We start from the raw sequence: 9,527 nt of genomic DNA, 5'->3' as shown, positions 1-9,527 counted from the left end.
AGATACGAACGCTATCGCGCCGTAACCTCGATTACCTCGGCCAAAGCCGGGAGCGACGGGGACACAACGGTCGATACGCTAAAAGAAACGTATACTCAGTACAGTTGAGACGCAATTCTAGCCGCCTGGCAGAAGAAGCGATCAATATGTCTACAGATACGAACGCTGTCGCGCCGTAACCTCGATTACCTCGGCCAAAGCCGGGAGCGACGGGGACACAACGGTCGATACGCTAGAAGAAACGTATACTCGATGCGGTTGAGACGCAATTCTAGCCGCACCGCGAGAAGAAGCGATCAATATGTCTACAGATCGAACGTCGTCGCGCCGTAACCTCGATTACCTCGGCCAAAGCCGGGAGCGACGGGGACACAACGGTCGATACGCTAGAAGAAACGTATACTCAGCACAGTTGAGACGCAATTCTAGCCGCCTCGGCCAACCGAAGGCCTGGCAGAAGAAGCGATCAATATGTCTACAGATACAAACGCTGTCGCGCCGTAACCTTGATTACCTCGGCCAAAGCCGGGAGCGACGGGGACACAACGACCGATACGCTAACATGTTCACAACAGCAGTTGGGAATCGCAAATCTGACGCCTCGGCCAAGACCGAGAGTGAAAGAGGAAGCGACCAACATGCCAACATGTTTAAAAAGACGTTAAACACAGTTGAGATACGCATTCTAACTGCCTCGGCCAGGCCGAAGTTAAACATGAAAAAGCGCTCAATTAATAACGCAAGAAGACAGGAAAAGACCTCGGCCAAGCCAGAGGCAAAGTAAGCAAACTCCTATTAAAAATGATAACGGGTTACAAGTGAGGAGAATACAGACGACGGGCGTCCCCGTAGGGATGAACCAAAACGCAACCTACCAAATGTTTTACAAAACAAGGAAAAGAAAAGCAAAAGGTTACAGACATGACATTGGAAGCGCCAAAAGATGGCAGGGAGGAAAGGCTCAATAGTTGGCCCCCGAACAGCTAAAGCTGTCCGAGATGCCAGGTGAGTCTGGTGACGACCGCCCGTCTCCCTATGCTTGTTGCTGCCCTCCATCGGCAGCAGCAGCATCATCTTCGGTGACCGGCCCAGAGGAAAGCTCATCATTTTCACGTGCTTTTAGCCTCTCAGCCTCCTTTTCGGCCTCCTTCACCTTCGCGTCATAGGCCGCCTTGGCCTCAGCTATCTGAGCCGCCTTCGCCTCCTCCGCCTTCTTCGCAGCCGCTTTTTCCGCGGCGTCAGCCATCTCATCCAGAAGCTGCTCAAATTGTTACCATGGGAAGGAGCCATCAGGAATGAGCTTCTTGATTGCCTCCCTGGTCGCCTCCTCGGCCTGGTCCCGGAATTGGGCGCACATGGTAGGGATGATCTCAGTCTGAAGCATCTCAATATCTTTCTTCTTTTGGGCAAGGATATCCCTTGTGTCCCTATGTGCCTCCGACTGAGATAAATACAGTTCCTTCCATTCCTCCCTCTTGGCAATAACGGCGTCGTAACCGCCCTTATACCTGTCCCGCTCCTCCAGCAGCTTGGCAGCGGTGGCGTCAGCATCCTCAACTTTGGCCCTCTCGGCCAATAGCAGTTTCTCAACTTCCTCCACACGCTTTCGTGCAGCAAGGAGGTCCAGCTTAGCCTTCCCGGCTTCCCCCTTTGCAGCGGAAAGATCAAGCTTAAGCCGTTGGATCAGTGGCCCAGCCTAGGCCATGGCCTGTTCTTGCTCCATAATGTGGGAGCCGGCCAGTTGAGTCTACTTCGCCAGCCTCTTGTATATTCTTGTACCCTCTGCCACAAGCTCGGCGGGGGGAACCTTCTGGAGTACGGAGTCAACGGTGACATTTCTATCACCCGCCTTCTCAGGCTGCTTCTCTAATTGCCGCTCAGTGAGAACGGCGGCTGCCGACGGCGGATCTACAAAAAATTCACACAGCGCATCCATGTCAACATTCATTGACACATCAGAGAGTCTGTCATCGGGAATGCATAATGAACCAGCTAAGTCTGAACCACAGGTTAGGTCCGTACCACTCTGAACTTTCTTAGATGGAGGACCGGGTGAATCGTTCTTTTCCCCGACAACGGTAGAGGCCGACAGTGGCTCTTTTCTCTTCTTCGGAGGAGGAGGGCCCTTCGCAACGGTCACCGCCTCCTCGGTGATATCAACGACCTCCACATGCTCCTTCTGGACCATTGGGGTTGAAGAGGGAGTTGGGGTCGACGCCGCCACCGACCTGGACACGGCCTTTGGTTTTCTCTTCGACAAGCCTCCGAGAACCCGCGCTTGAGCCACCGCTGGATCCAGCGCCTTCAGCTGCTTGTCCATGAGTTCGTTGGGAGCCAGTCTACGATCACGCGCGTCAGCCGTAGGATGCCGCTGAACGACCTTACCGTCCTTATCAAGCCCTAACCTCTTTAAGGTCCTCTCAGACAAATCCTGGCCAAACCGGTCTGCAAGAAACCAAACAAGAGTTACATAAAAGAAGTAAAACAAAGCTTTAAAAGCAGGAGCATAGCAGGCAAAGATGGGCCTCACACCGACCCTACTCACCCTGGTTGAGGGCCGGTATGAGGCCGACGCGGCAAAGCAGCTCATCCTGAAGAATAATCTGAGTCGGGGGCACCCATCCCTTCTCAGCGTCAAACAGCTGCATCGCCCGCTTCTCATCCGCATTAAGACAGACCTTCGAAGCGTCCATCTTCAGCTTACCCCGGGTGACCCATTGGTCATGCTCTGCCTTACTCTCGCACCGCAAATTAACTTGGTGCTGGAAGGACTGGGGCAGCGGATAGTCATCCGGTACTTTGACATACACCCACCGCCCCTTCCAGTCCTTGCAGGAAGAGAGCTTATCAACAGAGACGTAGCCCGGCTCCATCTGCACGCTGTACCACCCCATTTTACCCGAGGTTGATGGCCGAAGATGATGAAGCCGGCGGAATAAATTAACTGTAGGGATCTCCCCCTTAAAAAGACAGAGCCACACGAAGCCAACTATCGTCCTAATGGCCAACGGATGCAGTTGAGCCACAGCGACGTTCATAGCTTTGATGATGGTCATGACGTATCCGTTCAAAGGAAACCGGAGCCCATACTCCAGGTGCCTGATATATACGCCGATATGACCCGGGGGAGGGCAACAGACCGCCTGACCCTTCTCAGGGATAACAATTTTGTACCCCTCACCGAAGGAGAAATGACCCTCGAAAAGAGTCCCACCGGAGCAACTGGCGAATTTAGTGGTCCAGGCACGGTCAGGACCAGTCATGCAGGCCTCGCCGTGATCCGGGATATGAGACCTCTCACTACCAGAAGGAATCCTTTCCTCACCGTCATCATCAAAGTCTTCATCGGCTTCGTCATCATCCTCCCAATCCTCCAAAATTTTTGGGTCAACTTCGGGAGAAGGAAACCTAGGGCCCCGGACCTTATCGGGACGGCGTCCAGTATCTCCTCCTCATCAAGGCGCAACGGGGAACCCCCCGGCGCAGGTTTACTAGGTCCGGCACCAGCAGAAGACATGTTTACAACAAAACTTACAAGTTAAAAAGTTGAGAAAATTTGTTTGTTTACCTTGAAGAAAAGCACCAGCCGAAGTAACGACTCTGAAGATTAGAAGAGAGAGAAGCCCTTGAAAGTTTAGAGAGAAGAAAATTTTAGAGAAAATGAAATTGGTGGCCAATTTCAGGGACTAACTGCCCTATTTATAGGGGAAAGCCCATGAAGAAGGACCAATCAGGGCACAGCCCATGAAACGTCAGCCAATCAGCGAACAGACACGTGTCAGACATGCAACCACGGAATATCAATCGTTGCAACAGTTGAACGTCAATCAATGCAACAGTGACCAAGCGTCTTCAACACGCCACTTCATACCTCTCTGCCTATTCATCTTCCTCAACAAATTCCTAAAGCATCTGTTCTCCGCCGGCCACATGATCAACCAAGCTACGAAGCACCGGCCGGGGGCAATCAAAAACGACTGACACTCTCAACCCAGGTCTCGGCAAGCGTCACTTTCTTTTCCACATCGGATGCCCTTTACACATCCATGTGGAGGGGGGATATGGTACGGCCTAAGCAGAACCAAGCCGAGTTAGAAGAAGCCGATGTAAAAAATTTTTTTTGCGCAGAATATACGCTCGACACACATCGGAGCCCATACCACGACATAGACTACGCTGGGGGCAAATTGATGGGGCATATTCTGCACCCGCTGACGAAGTCAACATATTGAGCAAGGTCAAAGATATCCACAGCAAGTCAACACACTTGGGACCTGGCCGATGCGCAGCCCGTCGGCTGTCACTTGGGTCTCGGCCAGCAACTAGCACGGGGCACACATCCGCGAACTCATATCCAAGCCCCCTCGGCGGCGAGTCAACGGGGCCCGCCGGCCTGCCATGGGTCCCTCGGCCGAGGGTAGATCAGTCTTTCCACCTGCTAGCCACTTGGCCACTTGGCCACTACGTGACAAAAGGTGAGAGTCTATAAATACTCCTCAACTCTCATTGAGGAAAGGATCCGAATAATACACAATTTAACCTAAGAATCACTATTCATCTGGTAATATCTTACTTATCTCTCTACAATATATTCTTCGCCAAGTAACATACAACTTCTCTCTAAGTTTACTGACTTGAGCGTCGGAGTGAGTTCGCTCGGTCCAAAGCCGAGCCCTCAGTTTGTTCGTTGTTTCAGGAGACCGAAAGGAGGATTCAACCAAGGACGTCATTCTACAAGCACGGGTGGTATCAAATAACTGCTCTGGAATTACACCCGGAACAAATAATAATAATAATAATAATAATAATAATAATAATAATAATAATAATAATAATAATAATAATAATAATCTGCGTTTTTATAAAAAAAATACAAATAGTAATAATAATAACAAAATAATAAAATAATAATAATTTTAATTATTATTATTATATTTAGTATTAATATTAATAATAATATTAATATTACTTCAGTTCAATTAAGCTCCAATCATTTCGATTCGATTTCAAATTTTTCTATTCGATTCGATTCTGGCTCCATTGATTCGATCTGGGCATTCGATTCATTCAAAGCTCCATTCGATTGATTAATTTCACTCAACTCATTCGGTTCCTCAGCCACTTAAAAATCAAAAAAACAGTCTAGATGGACTTATTTCTTCGTTGATCACAATCAAACTTTGCAAAGTAACAGAAGTTGGACTACTGAGTATTCACATGCTACCGAAGTTTATTTGAGGGGTGTTTCGGCAAGTTTTTTCAACTCAAATTGCCCAAATATAAAATTATTCAAAAGCTAAAAATAACTTTTTAAAAGCCCAACTACCTTAATTTTTCCCCTTAAAAATAAAAGCATCAATTGGGTAGGTATTTCTAACTTTGAAAAGCACTATTGAAAAATTAAGCCTAAGAAGTAAAAACTTAATTTTAATAATTTAAGGCAAACATGCTATAAATTATTTTTGGATGGGAAGGGTAATCTGGGTAATTCGCTAAAATTATCGACGATTTGAACGATCTTTTCCAACTTATACTTCCTCCGTCTCGGTCATTTGTTGTCCTTTGGTTTTGGCATAAAGACCAAGGAAAGAGGGAAGAGGTCAATTACTAAATGACATGTGGAATAAATTGAATGTAAATGATCAAATTACTCATCAAATTCATTCCTAAAATAGAAAGGACAACAAATAACTGAGATACCCAAAAATAAAAAATGACAACAAATAACCTGGACAGAGGGAGTATATAATTCTAACAGCTGTGTCTTCTTACAAAACCAAATTGTGAAGAAAAATTGGGCCAAATGATTAGGGATATTAGGCTTTTATTAGAGTCTGTCCATTCGAGTCATGAACCAACTACCAACTAGATACTTTATTGGGCTTTTTGGTTGGACTTCGAGTTTTTTACTCCAGTCTGATTTTTCAATCCGTTTTGTTAAGTAGTTTTAGAATTTATTGTAAAAGGGAACATTATAGTAACCAGTTAGTCTTGCTGAAGACGGGTCGGAGCAAGTAACGGGTAATGTCACTCATAAAACGGATAGGGGGACAAGATGAGGGCACCGCCATGTGCTTCCCTCTCTCCTCTATTTGAATCATTTGTGAGAGGAAATGGTATCCGTCACTCCAAAGTAGACCTGTCAAACGGGTCGGGTCCCGGGTCGGGTCATACGGGTCGTGTCAGAATACGGGTCGGGTCAAATACGGGTCGAGTCAGATACGGGTCGGGTCATACGGCTCACGGGTCGGGTTAGGGTCAGAATATGGGTCAAGAAATAATTTTAAACGCCTTTTTTAAACGATTTTTTTAATTTAAAAAATATATTTTTAAAAATTAAAATATGTTTAAAATTATTATTTTAGTCATATTCATCATATACAATAATTATATTGATATAATTATTAAAATAAAGTTTTTTTAATAATTATTTTATTATTAAATATTATAAAAGTTATATAAAATTGACTTTTTAGTTGAATTTTTAATTTTAAGTAATAAAAAAATAATTTTTTAACTATATTTTCAAATATAATATATAAATAATAATATTTTTAATAAAATTCATGATTTTCCCTTGACCCAACGGGTCGACCCGTTCGGGTCGGGTCTCGACCCTAAAATAACGGGTCATTTCGGGTTCGGGTCAAACGGGTCGCGGGTCAAAAAAACCGGGTTTGTAACCCTAAGAAAACGGGTCGGGTCGGGTCGGGTCGGGTCGAGTTTTGACAGGTCTACTCCAAAGTGACGGATACGTGCCGTCTTCAATGAGATTTTGTGTATAGTAACACTACTTTTACTCACTAACATGACTATATTTGGATCCGTTTTATATCTGTATTAGTGTAAAATTGTCTTATAGAAGACTAACCTCGTCATAATAAATCATAACTAGTTTTTGAACCCGTGCACTGCACGGGTGATAATATAAAGTATTTTTAAAAGTAAAAACTTACGTAATTTTTGGATTTAGTAAATTACTAAATTTTAGAAAATTTTGCTTTATCTACCTCCACTTTTGATAATTTTATGTTGCTTAATTTTATTCGAAGTACTATGCCTTTTTTTTTCCTCGAGTTTTTCACGTATAAAAGGTGAAATCTGAAAAGTGAAAAAAAATTATTTTAGATTCCATAACCTGTTTATTTAGGCAATATACATTTAAATTTACTCATTGTTGTATGTTTTTTTCCCATAATACCTCTTTTGTTTGTCCTCCTATCAATTCCCTACCTTCTTTCTCATTTCCTCTCCCACCCACCAGCACCTGGACGTCTAGAAGCAACGTTCGCCATCACTAATCGACAACCTCATGACCCACCAATAGACCATCCACCGCAGTGGTCACCACAACCAACACCTCGGACCATGATGCCCTTCTCAACCCATATCTCAGTAAACCCCCACAAACAACCACCACCCTACAATTCATATCCTACATCCGCCAACGCCCCTACCCCCCTCTGCCTCCACTCTCTCATACGTCCCCCACCATACCTCCAGTATAACCACTATCACAGCTTACCCCATGCATGATCCCTAACCCTTCTCGTAACATTATGCAACTCCCCACCCCCATCATCGATCACCAACCCATAGCGGCCCCTTCCTTATCACGACCTTCATCCCACCATCAACGGTATTCATTCGCCTTTTAAGTCGCCAGATACTATTTTTTTTATTTCTTTTGTTTTTTTTATTATGTCATGATGACACTTGCCTCTGAATAATGTAATTCATTTTATCATGCAACACAGTTAACTTGAGATAATCTAAAATAGGAGATTGAACATATTTATTCACAAAATAATGACCGATAGGACACTTACTATGCAAAGAATAAGGATAAAATGAAGATGATATCGATCACTTTGCAATTGGGTTCATATACAAACTTACTCAATATCAGTTAACTTGATGGTATCAACTTTGCACCCTTATTCTTCATTAATTGAACTTTATTATATCCAGTAAATTCCCCCGCAACGTTTGTGCTTGTACAAATTAAATGATACTCCCTCCGATCCAGACCAAAGGTAACATTGACTTTTTGCCACTATTCATGGTCGTAGGTAATCTTCGATATTATTCTTAATCTCTAAGACAAAATATATTCATGTGAGATCTTGTTTGATTCATCGTCATGAATGCTATAAGAATATCAAATTTTTATAATTTTTAATAATGTGTAACTAAAGATATTTACGTTGCAAAACGTGTCTCGACAAGTGTGAAAAAGTCAATGTTACCTTTGGTCTGGATCGGAGGGAGTATTTAGTTGCATTATTATTATGTTATTATTTTTTATAATGTGCATAGCAACATTATTGTAGTGAACTTTCTTAAAATTAATTATTTGGTCTAGTTTGTGCATATTAAGTAGAAAAACTGTCTTAAAAGTTGGGCCAAATATGAAAATATATATACCCAAGAAAATACGTTCAAAATCATGAGAATGAGAAAGTTGATAGCTTATTGCATCTTCCTCTTTGCCACCATCTTTAGTTAAACAAACGACCAAAATATAGGGAGAAATAAATAGACACTGTCGAAGCTTGAGTATGAAAAAATGGAGCCGTTTGAACTTGTGCGTGTATGTGTTGCATACTATTTGTGAGCTCTAAAAATATTTTAATGCCAAGAATGACAATGATTTTTTCTTGTAAACGTCTTAATACAAATTTACATGACGATCCGGCAAAAGAAAAATCATTTCCTAATATGTTATACAGAGCCGACTTGACAAACAAAGTAGGCCGTATCTGGTTCTAATCATCGTAACATGTAATTTATCCTTCTCATACCATGAACACGTTTGCATTGTATCGGACTGTTTCTTTCAATGTATGAATATGTAGATTTTATCCTCTCATAGGACCATTATTTGTTGAGCATTAATCGTAAACGTCATGTAAATGCCTTTTGAACTTGGAACAATTAATTAATGAACATACTCATCTTTGTTAGTGGAATCCCGCTCGACTTTTTTTTTTTTGGTGTAGTTCTGGAATTAAATGATGAACATAACCAAATAAAATCAAAGAGGTAGATGATGTATGGGGCTTCATTGCCACTTCCCGCCTCTAAATCAATTATCCGTTTTATTGGTGAGTAGTTCTTAAATAGGATGATGAATCTAACAAAATAGAATAAAAATTCGAAGGGACGGACTCCTGTAAATAGAAATTCAAGGTGGTTAATTACGCAAAAAAAAAAAATTAAAAAAATATATACATGTAATCGTGTATAGATGTTAGTCATGCTTCTGGATCTTATTTCTTATGTTCCCTGCATTAAAAAGAAAAACAAAGCACAATAAACAAACACAAAAACGTGAACACATGAAAATAATCTACTTCATTAACAATCATATATGTATAGAATAAGCAATTAGCAGGGAAGTTCATGATGATAATTTGTTCCAAAAATCTAGGGTACCTATTCTTGTAACATTTACATTGAGCATTTTAGATGTTCATTTGTTTTACGTAAACCAACTGTGCATCTTTTTTCATATGTTTTTTCTG

This window comes from Silene latifolia, chromosome 1 (genome assembly GCF_048544455.1).
Source record: "Silene latifolia isolate original U9 population chromosome 1, ASM4854445v1, whole genome shotgun sequence".
NCBI classification, from domain to species: Eukaryota; Viridiplantae; Streptophyta; class Magnoliopsida; order Caryophyllales; family Caryophyllaceae; genus Silene; species Silene latifolia.
Note: the sequence above shows the minus strand (reverse complement) of the source record.